The following is a 24841-nucleotide window of genomic DNA, read 5'->3' on the forward strand; positions in this document are numbered from 1 at the left end:
GTGCTCGCTCTTGCATGCTTGTTGCTGTATATACGTCTATTCGCGCATACACACGTGCAATAACCAGCAGGTCTAGTGTTACGTTGACTGCCGCGTAATACTGTGCAGCAAAAAAGAAAAAAAAAACGAGAAGAAAAATAATTCTGGCATCGTAAACAAGCCTGCGAAAGCTCTTTCCGGCACATGTCTCTCTTTGAAGGTGGGAACGTCGAAACATACTTCCTTCGGCGGAAAAAAACAAACATACGAGACAGACCGCGAGAGGCAAAACACGTTACTAGGAGCACAAGTATGCTGCGTTTATTTCGCTTTTTTTTTTTTTCTGTCGCTAACCACACGCAACGCAACGAGAGAACAAACTATAAGCGACCGCAAGGAAAACAAAGAGGTGCTGTACGTGAACGGATAGAATTTAAAAAAAAGAAAGTAACTCTGAGGCATTCGGAGAAAGCCGTTAGAAGCAGGACAAAGAACTCAGTCCCGCAACTGGCAGAGAGCACGAAGGTATGCGACCGGGCATTCTCTTCGCTTTCTGTTCTGTTCTTTTCACCTCGCGCGGCATCGAGAAGCAGCTGGTGAGCGGCGCATGCGCGTGAGCGCGCTCTCGCTCGGCGTCGGTGTTTCAATTCACACGTAAGCAGGAACGCTGCGGTTGACGACGAGAACAGCCGAAGCGATGCTGCACTGACAGTGCTAGCAGACGAACTTTATGCCAGTAGCCAGGCTTTCTGCGCAGCGAAGCCTACCCGTGTTTCCTGCATGTTCGTCGGCGCTCCGATACCGCCAGCTGCTGGTGAAACGGTCGGGACGCTCCTAGACGAGCGATTCGGTGCCGGAAAACAACATTGCCCAGGATTATAACTGAAAACCCCGGCAGAAGGACCCAGAGGGCCACTACTACTCTGTCTGACGGTGCTGGTCGTCTGCCCCTACTGAAGGCAAGTTTGCTTGGGCTTTTACTCCTTCCGAGTGGACGCTCGTCGTTTGCGAAGCGCCGCGCCGCCCCTGCTTTTATGCTTCGCTTAAGCAGCTAGCAACCTGAGTTGGGAGAAGAGACGGTGATTCCGCTTCGTGCCAACTCTCTGGGCGCGCAGGAAGGGCCACGTTCCTGCGCGGCCAATATCGTTAATATGCGCGCTATAGTTTGCCCGCCTGCAGTACATTTTACGCATATCGTGTCGGCTGTTCTTCAGCATGTTTGTTTGCTTTCTTCGTCTCGTATATGGTAAGAAGGCGCCTAAAACGTGCCTTACGGCACATCCTGATACAACTTTATTCAGCCGCGGAAAGCAGTGAAAGATGCTCGCAGTTCAGCATGCGTTCTCTCTGCCGTAAACGCAAACGTTCAAAAAGAAAATATGTGTTCCTTTTGCTTGACACCACAAGGTCGCGTGACAGCTATAGTGGTCGCATGAAATGCTTCAATGCCGGCTGTATGCGGCTCGCGCCAGCATGCCCGCGACTGCATTTTGACGTGACAAATGACCGCAAAAAAGTTAACGGAACGTTCTTTCCTGTCACTTTCATCATTCTGTTATTTTTTTTTCCCCGGCCATCTGCTGCTCTCGTGAACAAATGGCGAGGGCGCCATGCCGTTGTGCGCAAGGACAGGAACATTGTTGTTTTCCTAGCAAACTGTTCGTACCAGCTAGAAGAAACAGGTGTTCTAGAGATTACTTAATAGATACTGCATGGCGGTATAACTTGTGATCCGTAACTTCGGCGAGCCAGCGCACGTGAAGAAAAACACGCGAACTATGCGTACGCCTTCATCACGCATGTCTGCGTGAACTGCTTTTTTTTTTCTTTCCAAATGCGCTGCCTCACCAAAATGTTCTACAAACACGGTTTTTCTAGCAAGCTTGTGTAGTTATTTGTGAAATGCCTCCTGAACAGGTAAGCAGGCGCCGAGACCTACTTGACTGCGCGTTTGAAGAAGCCAAGTACGTGTTTTTTTGGGCCACCATCGCACCCAAAACATTTTTTGATATGCTAAGTTTGAAACCTCAAAATTCAAATTTAATCCCAATGTCCAATGCATCGCATATGCTATGCTCACTTCGGTGCCTCAAAATGTTGATTTGGCCGCGGGAAGCTCAACACAAATCGCCTAGCTGCTTGTTTGCTGTGCTAGAGTGAACGTTCATCTCTGGACAGTTATACAAATAAAACAATTACTATACTATCTAAGTTTAAAATAAGATTTCATAAGCGTGGCGGGGATAACTTAACGTAAGATTCGCAATAGCGTTTTTGACAAGCTGAATCCAACTTTAAGTTGTGGATAGCGCCGCAAACCAATCGATTATTTTTGTAATTTATCTCCGCCTTAAAGGACTTTTCTTCATTTTTTTAAATGCAAATGCACTATCTATGGCCAGAAATAAAAGTGGACAAATTATTTTAAGTTTCTTTCGTGCTTTGGGTTTGGGCTTTCATTCAATCAAACTTTAATACCGTTCAGTTTCAAACAGAACTAGGGGGGGGGGGGGAAGCGGGGAGTTTAAACGAAAAACGGTCTCATCGACCGCTTTACTAAGTTCTCGAACGGTGTCGAACCCCTAATCTAAGACCACAACTTTTGTGGGATTGAATCCCATCGCTCTGTAAGCTGATACGTCTTCTTTTTTTCTTCTTTTTTTTCTCTCTCCCTTTAAGTTCGCTGTGGAGAGGATGAGTTGTGGGCCACAGTTCAACGAACTGTTCAAGCACGCATTTTCAATACTCCTGACGCTGTTAGGACAAGTGGCGCGCTTGTCACAGAGGCGTCGGCGGGTTGTTCCATCGGTACATCAACAACAAATGCGCGCGCTGACAGGTTGCTTTGGTTCGACAACCGAACTCTCGAAATACTTTGCCGCACACACAAGAGAAAACGAAAGAACGCCTCGAATCCGCCCTTGCGTTATACGCAGAAGAACGCGATGCAAGTGCCTCGTGTGTCGGTCAGCGCCTTTTTGCTCGAACGCATTTTGAAGAAGGGATGAATTTCCATTGGCGTAGAACCAGAAGCGTCAAAAGTATCACCAGGCTGTCTGTATAGACAGCTGTTAGATGAGCAACGGTTGCGTGCAGGCCGAGCTGTAGCCTTTTGCCAAACGTGCGAGTTTAACTATTTTTGTTCGCGCTATAGTTCTTCCTGTAGGAATTGTAAAGGCGGCGCTGCACACGGGCGACTCGAGGAGGTCGTGCGATCATTCGCGACTGGGCGACCAAGCGCGACTGGCGACTAAGCAGCGACGGAAGCCGAACGATGTTCACAGTGGACCGTGAGACCGATCAGTCGCGGCAACGAAATGCGTATCCATATGCCGTTGAAAAGTCTGCTCTCGATGCCGTCGCCGTGTAAGATAAGCGTGAGTGTATATACAGATCGTCGACCTGTTCGTGCGGATCTGGTTGGTTCGGCGGCTTGGCGAATGCGGACGCCCGGCTGAAAGATCGAGCCGCGAGCGACCCGCCCAAAATGGTCGCTTTTCGTGGAACGTGACCATTTGCGAGTGGAGGTCGCTGTGCGAGCAACTTGGTCGCGCGGTCCCTGTAAGTCGCCGGTGTGAATGAGCCTTAATTGTTCACAGAAAGCTTCTGACATGGAAAAAAAAAGCCTGAACTACCCTGGGAAATCTGTGCCAGCCATTTTACTTACACAAATTATGTAACCTTAGTGGTACAATTAATTCGTTCTCTCTGCAGTTCTCCGCCATAAGGCCGAGATTTTTGTGTCTGCCCTGCATTCTTAGAGCACGCCGCCTAAGGCCTTGAAGTGTCTCGGGCACGGCCTTAGCAAACTCTTCGAATCATTCGTGCCCAATCCTCAAACAGTTCCGATTCAAAATTTAGAAGTTTAAAGCTATCCGCAGCATTTGAAAACTTGGGACAGACGGCTGTTGCATATCGTGCAAAATTATACTTTGGGACTTTCGTCATTTTAGTTTTTTTTTTCTCACCCCACTTATACAGAGTACTATTTCGTTACTTCAGAAAGAAAACTTGAAACGGTCAGTGTGCGTACGTCGAGTCGCTGACCGTATGAAACGGGATCAACGGTTCGCCTGGACGAGGGCGACGAAGCACTCATGTATTCTCGGTCGCCCACTTTCTGGGCAACTCGGGAGCACTGGACATGGGATATCGGCGTGCACGAGCGAGAGAATCGGTTGGCACAGTGCCAAGCAGCTTGTCTTCGCGCAGTATGGCCGGAAGCCTGTCACCCATACACGCCGTCGTCTCAGTCGCCGTTCGTGCGAAATCTCGCGAAGGAGGAGGAGGAGGAGACAAAGGGGAGGAAAGACAGGGAGGTTAGCCAGTGTAAGTACCGGCTGGCTACCCTGTCATGGGGAAAGGGATAAAGGGAATAAAAGGAGAAAGAAGGGCAAAAAATCGAAACCAGGAAATTCGCACAATAACGCGAAAAACTACGCGCTACAACATTCAAAGGCGGTCGCAATATTCGCATGTCCGTAAAAACTACGCGCGGGAAACCGACGATTGCGGCTCAGTCTGACGCGCACAGAGGAAAAGCGAAGAGCAAACGCGCTGTCTTCCGTCGCTCGAAAGGCCGTGGCGGGATGGGGGGGGGGAGAGGGAGGAAGGGAGGGGGGCGGTGGTGTGCTCCGGCAGTAAGTGCGTACTTTGCACGGCCGCGCGCGGTCGCGTGCGCCCTATTTTGAAAGGAATCTGCAGACGGCTCATACGTTAGTGCGCGCCTTGAGGCGCTCTTGCGTTGAAGCGACAGACGACACGAAGGTCACTTCGCTCGCTGCAGCTGCCGCTCTTCCTCACACCAGCGCTTTGACAGCGAGTGTGCGCGCTCATCGAGTGTGACGTCTTCATGTTTTCTTGTGCGCGCTGACCCCATGCTTGTTCAATCAGTTAGTAAGGGAATGTTTCTAAGTTTATACGGCCGATAAGACTACTATCCTTACTTCGTATTTGCTATCGCAATCGATGCTTCTCCTTTCGGGCGAAACTGCGACTTTTTCAGGAAATGAACTTTTGAGCCGTAATCGGGGATTCGATCGCCTCGCGTGACCAAGAAGCCGTAGCACTGGCTCAGCGGTTATGGCATAGTGCTGCAGAGCAGAACGTCGCTAGTTCAGTTCGCGGCGGCGGCATTCCGAGGCGTGTGGAAGTCTATCGGCAGCGGTCATCTACCATGCTTTTTTTTTCTTTTGCTCACATTAACATACCCCATTTGGTCGAGATGAATATGGAGTACTCCATTACGTTGCCTCGAATAGTTGAAAAGTGGAATTTCATATTTCTTTATGGAAACGTGTAAAATATAGCTTCTACTATAGAGGTGAACCCTATTATCCGTAAAACATCAATGATGATGCTGAATTTTTTGTTGCTGTTGTGGTTGGCCTCGCTGGAAATCGCGTTTGCGTACATTCTACTGACGTAAGAGCAGTCATCTTCCTGCCGGAAAACAGAATTTGGTATTAGAATGCAGCTTTAGAAGGTCCATATTTAGCTATACTTACAACATATCACCTAAAGGCTTCAACCTTCTAGAGAAAATTACGCTTTGCTCTGTTTTTGTTATTATTTGCTGTAACAATTTGTATTAATAAGATTAGCTTTCTTAAGCTACTTGACGCACTTTCCGTTGTCTGAGTGTCTTTCTGTCCAGCTGTCTCTAACCATGGCGACACGATACCGCACCGCAACAAACGCAGGGCGCTTCGTAAGTGCCTGTATATATATAGTATCTGCGCCTATAGCTAGCTTAAGCTCAATTTAGACGAGCGACGACCTATCAGCAAGGGCACGCGCGGTAGGTCAGCGCCATCGTGGGCTACAGAATGACCTGAACTCTCCATCGGAAGGCGTTTCAGTCCAAGTTTGACGCGGAGACCCCGGGTCTGCGCAGCTTGCATCAGCTGCGCCGTCACGGGCGCGCCAGAACAATCGCGCCCCGCACCGCGCTCGCTGTATATGCGGCGGTGAACCTTCGAAGCGGTACACCGGCTGTGCCGGCGATACGAAAGACCGCGCGGGGCCTGCGACATTCTCCAGCAGCGCCGTCTCCAGCCCGCGCTGCTGCTGCTGCCTTATTTGCCGACCGGCCGCAAGCGGTTAGCGCGAGCGTTCGCAATCACGTCAGCGCGAACGTTTGTGAGTGCGGGCTATTACGTTCTACGTGTGGCCCGAGTTACGTCACGAGCTGAAGCAGCGGTCGCGCGAGGCAGCTGCACGTTGCTCGCACTGCCGTCGGCGCTGTTCTTATTTCCTTTTTTTGTTTTCTTCGTGTGTGTGTGTGCGTGCTCCTGCGCGTGTGCAGGCCGCTCGAGGCTCATTTTAGTTGGCCCATAAAGGTTACGATACTTCGGCAATTAAACACAATGCTCCGGTTGAAATGCGCTGACCGACAGTTAACGACGTACGTAGCATTCCACCTAATGGAAACTACTTGGGCACGCTTCGTAGACAATTATGCAGGATATGCCGGCCCCGGCAGCCGCATTCTGGTGGGCGCGGGACGCAAGAACATTTGTGTACCGTGCATTTAGTTCACGTTGAAGAACCCCATAGGGCCAACATAATCCGGAATGCCGCACTACAACGTGACTCATAATCAGATCGTGGTTTTGGCAAGTAAGAACCCTGGAATTGATTTTTATGCTCTAGAATGCAAGCGGGGACCCTTCGAATGTGAAATTTGTAGGTCTGAGTGGAGAGGATTGTGCGCGTTCTGTGTGGATGGTGTCGCTTCAGTGATGAAAGATCCTCTGCACCAAGAAGTGGTGTTCTGAGAAACGAATGTACCGTGCTGCCTATTACGCAATCAGACCTATTATGCGACCAGACGACAGGCCATTTTTTTTCCTTTGGAAATCGCTCCGAAACTTTTGAGACCGTATCATCTGTGCAGACAAAAATTGTTCGAAGAAGAACGCTTTCGAAATATTCTATTTGGGAACGTTAAAAGTGAAAAAATCGCAACAGCTTTTTTCTTGTGCTGTGTTCGAGATTCACATTTCTTGGGAAATGTCACTGAAAATGTCACTTTGACATGTGCCGCGATTGAATGCCATGTTACTCCGTGGAGAACTTGTAGTCACTGCCATATTGACCTCGAAGCTACATAGCCGTGCGGGCAAATTTTATTGCGACAGCAATTATATGGACACTCCAGGCGCATTTCTGACGTCGGCGTCGCCGTGAGGTTCCTTATAAAGGTCCAAAGGCAATAGAATCGTCGCCACGCGCCTTGCTGTATGTGAGAGTGAAAGCGGGCGAGAGTGAGCCGGCGAACGCTCACTCTCGCGTGCGCGACCGAGTAGAAGGCGGGGCGGAAGCCCGCCCTCTTCTGTCACGCGCATGGCACGGGAGGGGGGAGGGGGAGGCGAGGGAGGGGGAGCGTTCATTACCGGCGACTGCTGCTTACGGCGCGGCCGTTCGGGCGCCATATCTTCAAGGGACCTGCGGCATGGCCAAAGTGAGCGCCCACGCGAGCCTCATCTTAAAAGCGATCTGTGATGTTCGCAGAGTGCGCGCGCAGTGGTCGGTAGTTTCGTATTCGCTGTGATTTCGACGTTTCGTTCGCGTTGAAGCGAGTGGGAGACGAAGGTCAATTCGCGCGCTGCTTCTGCCGCGATTCCTCACTCCGGCGTTTTCACAGCGAGTTTCCGCGCTCATCGAGCGAGACAAGTTCATGTTTACCTGTGTGCGCGTGACACCGTGCTTGTTTATGTAGTTACTAAACGAATGTTTACAAGTGTATACGGCCGATAAAGCTACCATCCTTACTTCGTATAGCCATCTAATAATTTGCTATCGCAATCGATGCTTCGGCTTTCGGGCGAAACTGCGACTTTTTTGACACTCATTTCTGCAGAAGTAATGGACAGTATGCGCCCTACTTGAAAACAGCAATGCGAAACTGGCGTTGCCGATAAAGAGCGGCTGGCTTTGCGACAGGATGTATCTATTAGAGTAATGTTACACCGAAAGGTGGGCTTTTTGCCGAAAAAAGGACAGTTTAATTTTCGAAGTACCGGCGACCCTGCATCCCAATCAATTCTGCTGCCGCGCAGTACACTTGAGAAAACCAAATCGAAGTCCAAATTGCCAAAGTTTTTCTTCGTAAGCGCTGTTTGCCAGTCACCTTCCAGTCACATAACACTACAATTTATTAGCACCCGCTCTTAGAAACAGTTCTAGCCTAAGAACATTTTCTGAATGCAGGCCCAGGATAAAAAAAAAGTCAGAGAAACTCGGCGCAAGTGTTACATCTCAGGCTATCATTCTGAATAAATTGGGCGTCTGAATTGTGTTAGATTCCACGCAGTTTGGAAGGTTTCCTCCGTGACGCCCGGTTAGCAACTCTCTCCACCAGGTCGTTGTCCGAGAACCTCCAACGCTCTCCCGGTCACAGATGTTGAGGCATGCCGAACGGATGCTGACGCTCGAGGAAGGAAGATTGACTTGCGTTTTAATTCAAATTTGTTGCAGGCATTAGGCCAGGAATAGAAAATAAAGACGAACAGTAACACGAATGGCTCTCTCGAGAGAGCTGCGATGGCAAAGCCAGCACGAAGCTCTCGAGAAGTCTACTCCGGCTGGGCATGGCGCAGCTGAGCGTGGCCGCGCGCGTCCTATCTTACAGGTAATGTGCGATGGGTTCGAAGGCTAGCCAACCCGAGTTGGCTGATGGCTTCGCGTGCGCGGTGTTTTCGCATGCCTAGTGCCTCCTTGCCTATCGTGCGAGTTGAAGCGAGAGGCAGCACGAAGGGCAATTCGCTCGCCGCTGCTGCAGCTCTTCATCCCAGCAGCGCTTTTACAGCGAGTGTCCGGGGCCATCATGTGAGGCGTGTTCCTGTTTGCCTGTGCGCGCGTCACACCTCCTGGTGCCGTAATAGTTGAAGGACGATTAACACAAGCACGATGACACAGAGGTCGTCATGAAGAATGCTCTACAGTAAAAGGTACCCTTACAAAAATTTTTATAGAAAGTCCATAGACAGTCTATAGACATTTGTCTATGAAGTCTATAGACTGTCTATAGACATTTCTTTAGACTAGTCTATAGACAGTCTATAGATTTATGGCCATACACTTTTTATAGACTAGTCTATAAAAAGTCTGAGTCTATAGACTGTCTATAGACATTTCTTTAGACTAGTCTATAGACAGTCTATAGACTTATGGCCATACACTTTTTATAGACTAGTCTATAAAAAGTCTGAGTCTATAGACTGTCTATACACAGTCTATAGACAGTCTATAAAAAGTCTGAGTCTATAGATTGTCTATAGACTGTCTATAGACTTATGGCCATACACTTTTTAGACTAGTCTATAAGAAGTCTGAGTCTATAGACTGTCTATAGACGGTCTATAGACTTATGGCCATACACTTTTTATAGACTAGTCTATAAAAAGTCTGAGTCTATAGACTGTCTATACACTGCCTATAGACAGTCTAGAGACTTATGGCCATACACTTTTTATAGACTAGTCTATAAGAAGTCTGAGTCTATAGACTGTCTATAGACTGTCTATGGACAAGTGTATAGGCTTACAGTTCTACTTTTGTAGACTGAAGTCTATAGAATGTCTACAGATGAGATTTGTCCGTAGACATTTTATACACTTCAGTCTACAAAAGTAGAACTATATATACAGTTCTACTTTTGTAGACTGAAGTGTATGGAATGCCTATATACAAATGTATATAGATAGTCTATAGACATTCTATAGACTTCAGTCTACAAAAACAGAACTTTATAGTCCGATACACTTTTTTTCTATGACATTCTGCAGACATTTGTTAACAAATATGAATTTTTTTTTTAATCTATAGGCACTCTATATACACAGACATCTTATAGACAAGTCTACAAAGAGTGTATAAGGCCATAACTCCATAGCGGCTATCTACAAGTTAGTTTACATTTTTGTTTACATGCGGTAGCAAAAAGTTTTGAATGTCTTTATGCATGTGCACCTGTTCCTTTTCATCTGCACTTATGCATTACCGTTAGTAGATTAATAATGCTTCTGAACCAGCTGTACTTTCATATATGTTGCACAAACAGAAAGAATTTATATAGTGCTGAATCATGCAGTGCGAAAAATAAAACAAATGCGCCAGCAATGCATTCACCGTTTTTATTGCTCGATATAATAGATGAATTCCTTAAATTCATGTCGTATGCTATTATGGAAACAGATTAAATATTTACACTACTCCTTGGCAAGCATGGTCGCCAGGCTGGCCTTGACCTTTGTGTCATTAGTCCCAAAGGTGCTGCAGGTGTATGCTGCAAATAAGTAGATGCAGCAATTAGAGGCAAAAATAACAAGTGCATATTCTTTGTGTGTTCATTAAGCAGCTTAATATATTTGCTCAAACCATCGAAGTCAATACTTAATGCGGTTTAACTATGACTAATGGCTGCTTGTCAACACAAATCAGCACCTTTATAGAATGTTTTATTGCATGGTATGGTGAACAATTAAACAGTCACAACTGCTGCTCGTGCCAGCAACAGTATGTTCCCTTTTATGACACGTTCATATATGATGCATTATTGTACTTATCCCAAATGGTCTCTATATTTATTGCTGAAACGTTACCCAGTTGGGCTGTCTGTACATTTTTTTTGGCTGGTAGTTAAGTATGCCCGTGCAGAGGGATATTTTCAGAAGACGTGACTGGAATATTCACAGTATCATGCCTAAGATTGTAATTTATTTTGCTTAATACACATTTAAATGTCTTTTTCATACTTTTAAATGAATGAGTGATTGGCCATAACTTCAACGGAAGGCAGATGGGCTGATTGTATCGATATGGTCACTTAATTTGTTACAGGTAATGAGGCCTCTTGGGCGTGCTAACAGGTTTCCAAGTTAGGTATACCACATGAGCACCCGAAATACCACACGAGCACTTTGTGTCATGGCACGACAGATATGCACCTCCTAGGAAACAGAACTGATAGTATAGTTCGAATGAATTCTATTACAGTAAATTATTTAAGGTGCTTTGAAAGATGAAAATTTTTTCTAGGCTATCGAGGTTCAGGACGTTTAGTTAACGCAAAAAAAACACATATTGAGTAAGAAATGCCTTGTCAGTAAGCTTGACTTTCTTTTATTTTTCAATAAATGGAACCAATTTCCTTCAATTTTTATCAGGTGAAACGTTTTAAAAATATATTTAACTCAGAGATTCTCTGGAAACTCTGTATGACATATAACAAGACAGCATACCTATGTGGCCATTTTAAAATTTCCCGATCTTTTTCCAAGCCTTCCCTGGCTGTTCTCATGAAAATTTTCTGGCAATCTATGACGCCTGCAGCTTAAGTGCAATAAAAAAAATATTGTGGTTTAATGCTTGCCAAGTACTGCCAGTCCATAATATTTAGATAAAACGGATAACACGTCAGTCACTTGACATGCAGTGTTAGATTCAACTGACTTGAATCCCTTGATTAATAAAGCTGACAAGGGCTTCGGCAAGTTCGTAATTGATGGCCACACGAGTACAGCACGGAAGACACAGAGACACACGTAAAGCAAATGCAACAATGTGAGGAAAAACTATACAATGAGTTATACAATTAGTTATTTTTACGCTTCAGTAGTAGTTTTCAATATAATTTGCTCTCATCACTTATGCCTCTAGTTAACTTTGTTTACCTCTGACTAAAGACTACATGGGAATATTAATCAGTACCATTATGATGTTTCGTTATACTACAGTATGATAAGCAGTTAGACAACCGTAATGGTCGCCGGTGCCAGCAACGGTACGTTTCGTTTTAGGACAGGTTCATGTGACACACAGTGTACTTATAAAAATAAAAGAAATGCGAGAATCCCAAACGATTCCTATAATAATACTTGTTGAAACAAAGATACCCGGCTGGACTGTGCACATTTTTCAGGTGTTAATACAATATGCCCGTGCCGAACGAACATGCTCAGCATACTGACTGCAGTTTTGAACAATCACGTTAAGATTTGCAATTTACTTCCGCTTAGAACAGTCTGCAATGTCTCTTTTCTCATACTTCGAGATGAATACATTTGCCACACTTTCAGTAGAATGCACATGAATGGGGGCGTACTGATCAGGTTACTTATCAACTAAAACATGTTACGATCTCTTAAGTGTGTTGATAATGGTAGAACAAATGCAATGCCCACTGAATTATTTGAATAATCTGTGCGTTATCTACTTAGAAAAGACCACCAAATTGATAATCTGGCTCTTTTTTTCTTTTGTACAGCGCATATTGTATGCAGTCTGTCCAAGACGACGGCGCTACAAGCAACAGTAATGAAAACCGGAACACTTATTACGCATGACAATGGCTTCATACCATGCACGATTAGCACAATGCGAATCTGCGCCAGCAGCTGCCTTGTGATTAAGAGCACGTAAATACAGAACGCCGAAGCATCGGAAGCCGCTTAACGCTTTTCATATAGCTCGAAAGATAACTTCTGCTGCTAAATTGTTTAAAAAAGAGACAAAAAACAAATCTTCCAACTACCGTCAAACGCAATGCCTTCAGTTTGAAACGTGTAAAGGTGTTCCCGGAGCGACTAATTTATTGTTCTCTCATTTTTTCGGCTAAGTTGCGGAGCTGCAAGTGACTAAGCTTATCGCAGGTTTCATGCTCCAAAAGCGTTTGTGGTTGCATATAAATAGATTGGGTGAATCTAGAGATTTCTACTAGATATTTCTTCAAGTCTCGTGTTTTGCTTGCTGTAACTTCCCAAAATTATTTAGATTGGTTGCCAGGAACCTTAAAAATACTGCTACTTTTAAACTATGCGAAAACGGCAGCGCACACACTGCTGATGCATGCCCCGCAAACACGGCCTTTCATCCTAGTACGCTAGCAGTTATTCAACTATGCCTGTCTGTTTGAAAATTCTTGATGCTAACACAATTTCGAGATATATGCGTAAAGCGTGTCACGAGAATTTCGCTACACATACGGTGCAGCATTCATCGCGGCCGGATCAAGCGCCACTAAATGAGATCTACCACACTGGCTGCCCAACACACACAATCCGCTTAGTGTTAGCTCAGTATCAAGTTAAAACATGGTGTACTTCCTTTTTTACGCACCTAAGCTATAATGATAAAATCAACAAGCACGAGCGATCGCTCGCCGTAAAACATTCCGTATAGTAGAAGCGAGAACAGGAGCGCGTTATCAAACCATGTCAACGACAAACCGACACTATACCCGAGTCGCCTGCGCTACGTGCAGCCGGTTCGCGCTACGAAATGCGCTCACATAATCATGAGGTATTGACGCAAAACGTCTTTGATAAAGCTTACCATTCAATGTAGTTGACTTGTGATGCCACAAAGAAGACACGCATACACAGACACCAACGTTCAGGGAGACACCGCACACCGGCACAACCGTTTACGTGCCTGGCGCGCTCGTTGAGACGGCGCACCGCCGCGCATGCGCAAGAACTCCGAGCATGCGCAGGAGCTCCGCGCGGAGGGCGTGCGCGCTCGGAGGAGTGTGAGCGCCTTTTCCTCCTTCATTTTTTTCTTTGTGTCTTTCTCTCTCTCTGATGCGCCATGCGCGCCGGAACGGGTGGCTTTTCTTTTCCGTTATGCATTTTTTTCGTGGACGAAGGATATGCGCTGGCAGGTTGTATGACAAACGCTGTGGGCTATCGTATGAGACTGGAACGCTAACATGAATGCGCTGTTTGTAAAAGCCGTTACGGTGCCCTTCAGACGTTTTAGACGCATTATTGTCAGCGTCGATGAGTAATAGAGCGTATTTGTAGCATATCTTCCAGCGTACCGCTAAATGTGATGCCCGCACGTATGTTAGTGCTAATTTTCTGTTCCGATGATAGGTCAAAGCAATCAGTACAGCATTGAGGTACACATATGCGTGGCTGCGCAGGCATACCGCCGGCGAACTACTGGGTGGGCTCAGAGAATTTGGCACCTATTTTAAGTGAATGAGAAACGTTGATGAGTTTATAGTGCAGGATATTAGGCAACAAAAGTCGCCCGATGTTAGTGACGCAGCCGAGATATGAAGACAATGTGAAAAGTATCCGAGAATCGGACGACAGACAACGCGAACACCACATGCGCGACATCGGTTCATGGCACATTCACAAAGTCTGCGTTGTCAGCTACAAACATTACGAGTGTCTTTGCTGTTAGCTTGATGCCTGTTTCGAATCCACTTGTATCTGAAGCTGGCGTTCATAACATATATTTTAACAATTGGATCGGCGTTTTGCTTCCGTTATTCTACTGCCGCAAAAGTGATGCGACAACTGTGAAGACTGTCTTGGGATTGCCGAGAGTGACTACGTAGATCATATGTGGTCAACAAATGCGGAGGTATACACTATGTGTATACTAAAGTCTACAAATAGGCTCTATAGCAATCTCAGCAGTATACAACTTTAGTAGCTTATATCAAATGCAGCTATGTATTATCCGCCGGTACCTGCGCTTGGTTACAGCGTACACGGGTTGGGCCCAGATTAACGATGTTTGTCTATTGTTAATCTATAGACATGCAAGACCACGACAACTCAGAGGTGGTGAATTCACCACCTGGTCTGCGGGCTTTCGCCACTTATTCACCCCCTTTGCCACATCTTCACCATCTGACCTTCACCACCTGGTCTTCGCGAAGTGTACGTCCGGGAAGCAGCCAGGTTTAGGGCTTTCGGGTGCCTGGAAGACCTTGGTGACTCGGACGGTGCCTGATCCGCCGCGATCCTCGTTCGGTGCAGCTGCACCGAACGCAGACTAGCAGTCTGCACGGTTTGCCCGCCGCGCCAGGGTTGCGGTGCCGTCGTGCATGAACCAGTGCCATATCATCGCGTTCGCAGAGGGCGGGGGGTATGGGAACTCGGAATTACATATTATCGACTTTCTTCTATAGACATTCAATACACCAGGAGTAGAGAAAAAAATAGAAACCTTGTCGACTATTGTCCATAATATAGAGAGTCAACAGACAAAGTATGGACAAAAATAAACAGAAACTGTATCGGCTTTCGTCTACAGGTAGCCCATATAGAGGGGAAGTAGACAAAGAAGAAACAAACTCCCTATCGAATTTTTTCTATAGACCGTCTATAGACTGCGAGTAGACAAAAAGAAATAGAAATCTTATCGACTTTCGTCTACAGAAAGTCTATATACAAAGTATATGGACAAAAATAAATAGACACTGTATCGACGTTCGTCTAAAAGTAGTCCATAGAGGGGAAATAGACAAAAAGAAACAAACACCTTATCGACTTTTTCTATGGACCGTCTATAGACAGCGAGTAGACAAAAATAAATAGAAACCTTATCGACTTTCGTCTATAGAAAGTCTATAGACAAAGTATGGACAAAAATAGATAGAGACTGTATCCACTTTCGTCTATAGGTAGTCCATAAAGGGGAAGTAGGCAAAAAAGACACAAACACCTTATCGACTTTTTTCTATAGACCGTCTATAGACTGAGAGTAGACAAAAAGAAATAGAAACCCTATCGACTTTCGTCTATAGAAAGTCTATAGACAAAGTATGGACAAAAATAGATAGAGGCTGTATCCACTTTCGTCTGTAGGTATTCTATAGAGGGGAAGCAGATAAAAAGGAAACAAACACCTTATCGACTTTTTTCTATAGACCGTCTATAGACTGCGAATAGACAAAAATAAATAGAAACCCTATCGACTTTCGTCTATAGAAAGTCTATAGACAAAGTATGGACAAAGATAGAGACTGTGTCTACTTTCGTCTGTAGGTATTCTATAGAGGGGAAGCAGACAAAAAAGAAACAAACACCTTATCGACTTTTTTCTATAGACCGTCTATAGACTGCGAGTAGACAAAAGGAAATAGAAACCCTATCGACTTTCGTCTATAGAAAGTCTATAGACAAAGTATGGACAAACATAGATAGAGACTGTATCCACTTTCGTCTGTAGGTATTCTAGAGAGGGGAAGCAGATAAAAAGGAAACAAACACCTTATCGACTTTTTTCTATAGACCGTCTATAGACTGCGAGTAGACAAAAAGAAATAGAAACCCTATCGACTTTCGTCTATAGAAAGTCTAAAGACAAAGTATGGACAAAAATAGATAGAGACTGTGTCGACTTTCGTCTGTAGGCATTCTATAGAGGGGAAGCAGACAAAAAGGAAACAAACACCTTATCGACTTTTTTCTATGGACCGTCTATAGACTGCGAATAGACAAAAAGAAATAGAAACTTTATCGACTTTCGTCTATAGACAGTCTATAGACTTTATATCAACAAAAGTCCAAATCTATAGAAAGGAAAGGTCGTCTATGAAAAGTCTATAGACTTTCTATAGACAGTCTAAAGTCATTTTTGTAAGGGTACGATCGCCCTTAATTCCGCCAAGCTTGTATTTAATTAGGTCGAAAACTGTGGTTGTGGTAGAGGAATGTCTTCGAAGAGAGTATGGATAGGGAAGTGTACCGTGACAAAAAAGAAATTTTAGAGCGCGCTCAGCTTTGCATGAGTGTACATTGCAGGTTTCGTGCGGCGTATTTAGGCGGAACCTAACGTTGAAGTACGGCCGAAAGAACCTGAGGAGTCTCTTCGTTTTCTTGTCCTTTTTCTAATGTGTCAGTTGAGGATGTCATGGAGAAGCTGATCGTTTTGCTGACTGGGGCACTGCTGTTAAAATGAGGCAGAACTCTGCCTGAAATGACCCATATTTGCTGCGCAGCAACCAGCTTTGCGTGTGCAGGAATAATGGCGGATGTTGTCATACCCCTTATTACTCCGTGTGCTCGGCTCATTAATATGCTTAAGCGTGCATCTAAGTATTTAGGTGTCGAAAGCACGGCGCTGAAAGAAAACATTTGAATGTATTGCCGCTGATTTTTTTTTCTTGTGTGTGTGCACGCATGTGTGTTTGCGTGCGTGTGTGTGTTCCCAGCTGCGCAATTCTTCTAGATAAGTAACGAATGCGCATACAGGAAAGCGTTACTCCGCCGCAATATATTCTTCCAATCCAATCTTTCAAGCATTCATTTCACCATTCTACCTCACTGTACCAACTAGGCCGCGAAACAGCCTATTTAGCTCACGTATTTTTTTTACTACACACTTTTCGTCAAAATTGTCAGACAACGCGAGCAATTTCACAGCGCTGGAAATGAAATGAAATCAAGTCTCCTTAACTGTTCCACAAAATCAAAGGGAACTGTGCCTGCTCAAAGCATGCCTTACATTTAGGGTCCTGTGTCATCGGGTTATATGCTTTCTTATTTAATTGTAAGAGTAAAAATTGGGTGTTAATTTTAAGAGAGATACCGGGAAGAAATCAGGGTTTCGAGATTTTTCGTATAGTTTTACAAATGATTAACACTATCAGTGGTTCACGTATTGGGCGTAAATGTTTCATTTAACCGAGCAAGATTACTCACAGGAACATATAATGATAAAAAGAGAGTTGCTCTCAAGTCATGAGACGAACTAACCTATGTAAAATATCTCGTTGGCGGGCATTATTAACAGTTTTTAAGAAGACCACACAAAAAAACAGCAAATAAATACGTGCTTCACGACGCCTTCTTTTACTTATTTGGGGCTTATTTCAACAAGGAGAAATAAAAAGCGTGAACAGTAGAGCAGGCGGAGTATACTTCACAAAAGACGTGGTAGTTTTCGTTATCTTACAAGAGCTTGTTGACGTACATCATCGTTTGAATTTCGAGCATTTGTGCGTTTCTTTTTTATATATACGGGATGGGCCTTTGAATGTGCATACTTTTGTTACGGACACATGTTCTCAGTCACAGCTGCCGTTTCGCAAAGTAGAACAACGTTAGCGCTACGTTCTCAACGTTTGGGGATAGCGGGCGGTGGTGTACTGCCAGCAGGCCAGCGCGTGAACCCTGTTCACGGCGCTTTGTCCTAGAAGATATCGTCCAGACTCACCCTTTAGAGAATTTTCAACAGCACTGACCTAACTCAGCGGAGATGCATAGTCGAATAATGATTGACTAAGCTGGCTTTTGCTGCAGGGATCCAGTACCGCGTCGCGTCGCCATTCAGTAAAATGATTGTCGCGGCCGATTGGACGGTGGATGATCGAATTGTCGTGCGTGTCAGTCACATTTCTCCGCGATGTCCAGCCCCGCTTCGTGCTCATTCTGTCGCAGTATTGTTCGCGATATGGTTACGTTTGTTGTAATACGATGTATCTCGAACGCTTGCTTGCCCTTTGTTTTTGTAAGGGCTGCAGTTTTTCTTCCCCTAACAAGAGTACGCAACTTCCGAGAGAAAACTGTCTCAACCTGATTTTCATCAAACTTGTTCTGAATGCGAAAATAGGGAAATTGTAGCATTTTACCCGAAAACGAAATAACGAAGTTATATTGTTGTTCTAGTCTACCCAGTGTAGCACTTTGTTCATCGCTTGTGTTTGGGCAAGTCAGTGTAGCTATTGTATAAAGCCAATGCCTATGTTTTCTCCATCCACTTGAACACCTTATGCGTGGCAGGGCCAGTGTCAGAGACTACACGCCTTTAATCTGTCTTCCAAGGTGGAGTTGTTTGCGACAATGTTCGAAGTAAGGAACTGACAGTGACACATCAAATAAGGCGGAGAACCAGCAGATCCGCCACTCAGTATAGTGTTTTCCCAGCATCTACGTGTTATCCGCCGTCTCGGTGCTTTGGACATGTGGAAAAACAACCCAGTCAATTGCCCACACCCCGCAAGCAGGTCGCTGCACAAATCGGCGTGAAAGGCGAGTGAACGCGCACGAAACATGAGCCCTAGTGAACAATCTGAGCTGACATTCTTAATCGTCAGAGGTGTTCTCGATATTTTCTGTCTGTTCACGTGGGCGCTCTTCCACCAACGTTTCTCGAATAGTGTCAAGGTCATAATTTTTGCGAGGACACAACTTTCGCGATTACAGGCCATGCCATCCGACTTTGGCGTCGAAAAATGCTGCTTAGAACGACAGAAAGCTGAGCTAGTTGGTAAGGATTCATTATGCAAAAAAGAAGTGAGGCGTGCAGACAGGACACAAGAGTAGAGAAAAAACGGCATTCGTGTTGGTCCACTTCTCTACTCTTGTGTCCTGTCTGCACGCCTCACTTCTTTTTTGCATAATGAAAAATGGTGCACGTGGCGCAACGTCCAGGCTCATACTATATTTACTTTGTAAGTTATAGGATTGAGCCAAAGACAAGAAGAAAGGATTGAGCTCGTGGACGAACTTTTCTGCCACAATTTGCATATCTTCGCGATATTTTTCCCGGGCACTCTGTTCGTACTATGTACTCACATACTTTGCCTGAATCGCACGCCTCGCCTAAGTTACGGCAGCAGTATATACATCGCACAGACCGTGCGTAGCTGTCAAGTTGTCTCGTCATGTGTGTATGAGCTATACGCGCTGATGGGAAAATGACAACGCGAGACAGATACCAACGTTCGGCCCGGGTTAACTTATGGACGAGCCACAAACTGGCGAGATTCTTTTGTTTCCTGTGATTATGAAGGTCTTTAGACTGTATGCGCCATACAGTACGTATAGTCACACTACGTAAGAAGCTGAGATTATACGTAAAAGCATTTCTCGCTCGCTCACAAACAGTGAAAGACATGAAACTCGGACGCAGCTGACAGACAAAAGGGCGTGATTTTCAGGGCTGGCGGGAATTTGTATTTCTTGCCACGCGTCTGTTCATTCTCTGTTTGTCCTCCACATCTTTTTTCTTTTTTTCTTTAGCAGCCTAGGCCAGTGCTGACGCCATGTGATACAGGTGTTTTGCGCTGCCCGTACGGAAGTTTTATATCCCTGACACGTGCGTCGCACATCCGTTTATATCATTTTTTTTTTTGTTTCCGACGTGGTTTCTTGCAGCATTTACCTTTCGAAACTATCGCAGTTTCACGCTGAGGTGTCCCAACTTATTTAAAGAATCTATACCTAGAGTTTGGCGCATGATAGCCTAAGCTGCTTATGTGCCATTAAACTCAACTCAACTATCGCAATTTCACCTGTACAAGTGAACTGCTCTAAGACTTGTTACTTGAAATTACAATAGACAAACTTACAGTTAACAAAGCTTGAGCTGACATCTTGCTAACTATACTGGCGCTCACGTTACAACGGCGGAATTGTAGCCGAATAGCTCTCGTGGCAAGTGTATTGTGCTTGATCTAAACATTAGCTTAAATGCATTGCATTTTCCCGAAAGGCATTGTACACTCACTTCGTTGACTGGTTGATTGATTGGCGGGGTTTATCGTGCCATAGCAACAAAGCGGCCATGACATTTGCCGCGGTCGAGGGCTTCGGTGGACACCGGTCTCGACACACGCGTTCCCTACTTGTGTGAGAAAATGCGTTGGTTTTTCATGCGAATGTTTCTTTTTTCCTGCTCTGTTTAAGAAGGCGTTAAAAGGGGTTGTTCAACCCGTGCTCTTTGTCACAAGTGTGAATGCGCTTATTTCAAAACGGCAATCCATTTGTGTTCCTTCCGAGTATTGAGGATGCTGAAGCTTTCTGTGGGACCCTGTGTGCGATTGCATTTCATTTCTCAGCGGCTGCGTTTACCCGAAATCCATCCTCATGGTCACAAATTCATAGCGACTAGTCAGGAATTCATGCAACAACGCGGGAACGACTCTCGAATCATCCTCACGGGAGGCTATATAACTTTCCAGACTTTGACTGGACCGCAGTGCATCACACTTCATTTACCTCGAATGCTCGTAGTTGACCTCGTTCTTCAACTTCAACCTTGAACAGTCCTACGTGCACACAAGGTTCCACAGCAGATGCTAATACTAATAATTCAGGAAAAACCAATATGTACTCAAGAATTTGCTTATTCGCTGACGATTGCATGATAAATCGAAACATAATTAACGAACATGCTGCTTCTCATCAGCGCGACTGAAGCGAGACATGCCCGTCTAATATTTATTTCTCAGCTACTTCATACTACTAATAAAATTGACCTGGACTAAATATTTGGATCATTCAAGGTCACCTGAAAGCGGACATAAGCGTCAGAGAACATTGGCAGATTACTCTTACAAATTCGACGCATCTGAACACATTTTTCCCGTCTTTAATACGGGAATGGAACCAATTAGATTGCACTGTAACAACTACTAACTCTCGGATTTCCATACAGAAGCGAAGCCTTAAGTAGAAATTGATAACCCGTATTCTTTTACCGCACATTTTTACACATACACCCACATTTTACACCTGCGTAAATGTACATCGCCGTACATTTTTATGCGCTCAGTGTAACTCAACGCCGAGGGTATCTTTATCCGTATCACCTGATTGCTCTTTAGCTTTATCTATTTTTTTTTTTCATTTTGAACTTTTTTTCATGGTTGAATTAAGTATATGTAATGCTCAAGTAAATATTTTTCTATGGTGTATGTTATTTCTTTACCTGTTACAAATAATACACGCATGTTGTGTATGCTGCATGTGCACGTTGCAGTTGCTTAGGTACTTCACTCTGCCGTGTGTCCCAGCTAACATTAGCCAAGCTGCTCAACGAAAAAAAGAATCATTTTTGTAGTGCTGGGAAATACAAGTGTAAGACTGAGGGTGTTTGGTCATCAGAAGTTTGACAATAGAACGCTTAGATCTGAAGATCGTATCTCGCGCCGTGTGTTTTTTTTCTTTTTTCGTTGAAATGCTTCGCCAGTGCTGGCTGGGAAACCCTATTTATTTTTCATGCATTTTCATTGTACTATGCGCCTGCAATATGCAGACTTGTGCTCTCCATCGAGAGTGGCAGTACAATAAACAAACAAACAAACAATCAAATAAACAAATAAACAAACAAATAAATAAATAACCTGGCGTTATAGTTTGACAATTCCTTCCAGCTATGGTAAAAACGTGCCTTGTGAGTTCGCCGATTCCAATATGGGCGATAACATAATTAAGTCATTTAGCTAAATTTTCCTACATAATCATGTGCACATTTATAGTTGACGTGATCGTGATGTCCGCCCTTTTCGAGTAGTCCTGCTGGAGGAGTAAAATTGTGCTGTCTGCAATAGGCGATGGTTTGCCAACTAATATATATATATATATATATATATATATATATATATATATATATATATATATATAGAGAGAGAGGGGGGGGGGGCGTTTCTTCAAAGTTCAGCACGCAGGACGACGTAACATATGTAGGAACAGGAAAGAGACGACGAACCTTTTGGAAGTAAGGCGTGTTTGCTTAACGTTTTCGGCTGGTGAACCAGCCTTCGTACTCTGGCACTCTGATAAAGGCTGGTCCACCAGCCGAAAACGTTAAGTAAACATGTCTTACTTCCAAAAGCTTTGTTCGTCGTCTCTTTCCTGCAATATGCGTAGCACAAAGCGTCCGTGTTACAAAAGTTCCAAGCACTTTCTCTACCGTGGCCTCCGTCCCGTGCACAGAGCCACAGCTCCATGGACTTGCTTCGATGGTGTTTTGTAATTGCGTTGCTCTCGTTTTCATTGCGATAACGGTTACACGGACTCTTCGAAGCGCGTTCGTGCCATCAGCGGCACCGTTGCCGTCGTGCTGTATGGGCGTGACGTCATGGTGTCGACGCGCAAGGAGTCTCCAGAGACACAGTGCGTCTGGCTGCTAAAGCGACGTAGCCAAGCAGACGCGCCAATCACTCTCCGCTCTGCCGGCTCTGCAGGGGCCAGGGCAGCGTTCTGGCTTCCGCTGCTGGCATGAGCGCTGTGCCAGGGCTGTGCGCACACACGTTAGCGCTCTTGCTGAAAAGCTGTTGTAAGAGTTGAGGTCGGGCATATCAAAAAGGGTAGCTCGCTCATGCCGTCGTCCGACTCATCCAAGCTAAGGATGTTGTTGAAGAGAGGAACGTGTTCTCATCGAGGACGAGGAGTACAGGGTTTATTTACAATAGTTGCATGAAGAGTGGAGAACGTTACGTCTAATCAGGGTAGCATGATTGAAGTGACACCATGAGGAGCCGAAAAAGTTCGCTTGAACGCCCTCTGTTTTGCCTAGATCCCTAGGCCAGGGAGAACTGCCGCCAACCCCCTCGTCTAATTGGAGAGTCCAAAGTCGTCGAAGGACCCGCGTTGAGGGGCGAGGGATGACAGTCACTCCCGCGCACGTTTTTCACTGAACACACAGAAAGGAGGCGAGCTTCGTAGACGCGTATTTTCACGCTTGACCCAAGCTGGCGCGTCTTGATTCCTGGGATGACCCCGCAGCTACCTGGAGCATCTGTCAAACGACCTTGGTGGTTACCAGAGCCCGTAATTTTACGACACCCTTTTCCAGGGGTTTCTTGCTCCCATTGGTCCGTGAAGGCGACAGTGAACCAACAAAGAATACTCGGTCCGCCAAACTTGTCTCGCCTTGCTGGTGCGGTAGTCTCTCCGAAGGGGGCACATTGTTGGCTTCACGAAGCGATTCGTCGCAGCGGGGTAGGAGAGGCTAGAAGCTCACTACCCCTGCTGACCGATCGTAACACTGTGTGCATATACCGTACCGTGATAGATTGAACTTTTCTTGAGCGTTACGGAATGGTCAGTAAAGGTCAACATAAAGAAAATGCTGGCTCTCTCGAAATCAAGAGTATACGTAACCATGAAATGGCTGCCGGCAAAGCAGATTTGTCAGTGATACTAGCCACAATCTTAAAATGCGTGTAGTACATGTCCGTAACGGCGCACCACACTGCACCACACCGCACCACGCTATACTGTACACTGGTTCATATGGACGAAATAGCTTCCTGTCACGCAAGTCTCCTGTCATTGCAAGTCTCGTCTCGGTCAAACAGTCATCGGCGGCGCGCCGGGCACGCCGCGGAACTCACGGACCGCTGGCGTCGAAAAGAGCACAGGCAACCCTGTGTCAGCGCCAAAAGATGACAGTCAAGTGCATAGTGCCCTGTATCTGCCTTTTGAAAGTCGCTATAGTAAATGACAAATAAAACTATAGCGTTCTAGAAGTTACAGCTTCAGTGATATCGTGAACAAACAGGAAGAGCTCGGGAGGAATACCTTTTGTAACTTGTTTGGGCAATAACTAGAGTACGTAATGCGGCCTTGTGCAAAGGATTGGGACGCCAGAGACCGCATTTTCTTAACGTTCTTACTGGTTGCCCGGGATGATCTCGTTATGTTCTCGCAACGATGCCCGGATGTTGTCCTTCCATTCTCCTCTTGAGTGTCCCCGATAACGGCTCAGGATTTCGGCTCAAGGTCTCTCGATGGTCGCCGACAACGGGAGCTAAACGCATTTCCTGCTTGACATACCTAATGCTTTCACTGCATGGACGCTGTCCAACGCCCGTCGAGCTCATCTCGTGCGCCATCTAGGTGCGACGCCGGCAACGCTGCTGGTGGCGCTCTCCATCGCTCCAGAGAGAGAGAGAGGATATAAGGAAGGCAGGTATGTTAACCAGTCAGCCCAGTTGGCTACCCTATGCTTGGGGAAGGGAGATGAGAGAGAGAGATATATATACATTATAGCTCCAGTGATCCGAGAAGCCTTCAGCGAAGCACTAGACCTTGTTATTGCTTTCAGTGCTTCGCCTTTGGTCGAAGCTGCCAATATTTGTTTATTTTCCTGGGCTAGGAAGTTCGGATAGCCGGTCGTGTAAATGTGCAAACTTTCCATATTTCGCAGACAATAAGTAAAGCATGTCTATGGCTTAACCCGGTAATCATACTGAACGCTGTCGTTGAGTCGTATTATTCTGAGGCGAAAGGCGCCTAGACGACGATGCACGTGCGTGCACACGAGTGGACTCGTATGTGTGTGTGTATATATATATCTCGTGTGGGTGTCGGCGTCCGCA

At 45.5% G+C, this 24841-nt stretch overlaps 1 protein-coding gene across 1 annotated transcript in view; it reads left to right on the forward strand.

Annotated features, from left to right (window-relative positions):
• The first annotated feature begins 601 nt into the window (after positions 1–601).
• The window catches only part of LOC142585078 (dual serine/threonine and tyrosine protein kinase-like), a 153646-nt gene continuing 129406 nt past the window's right edge, over positions 602–24841 (forward strand). The window contains exon 1 of the mRNA XM_075695574.1: positions 602–938. The gene's annotated coding sequence lies outside the window, so the exon portion shown is untranslated. The remainder of the gene's footprint in view (positions 939–24841) is intronic.

This window comes from Dermacentor variabilis, chromosome 6 (assembly GCF_050947875.1).
Source record: "Dermacentor variabilis isolate Ectoservices chromosome 6, ASM5094787v1, whole genome shotgun sequence".
Lineage (NCBI taxonomy): Eukaryota > Metazoa > Arthropoda > Arachnida > Ixodida > Ixodidae > Dermacentor > Dermacentor variabilis.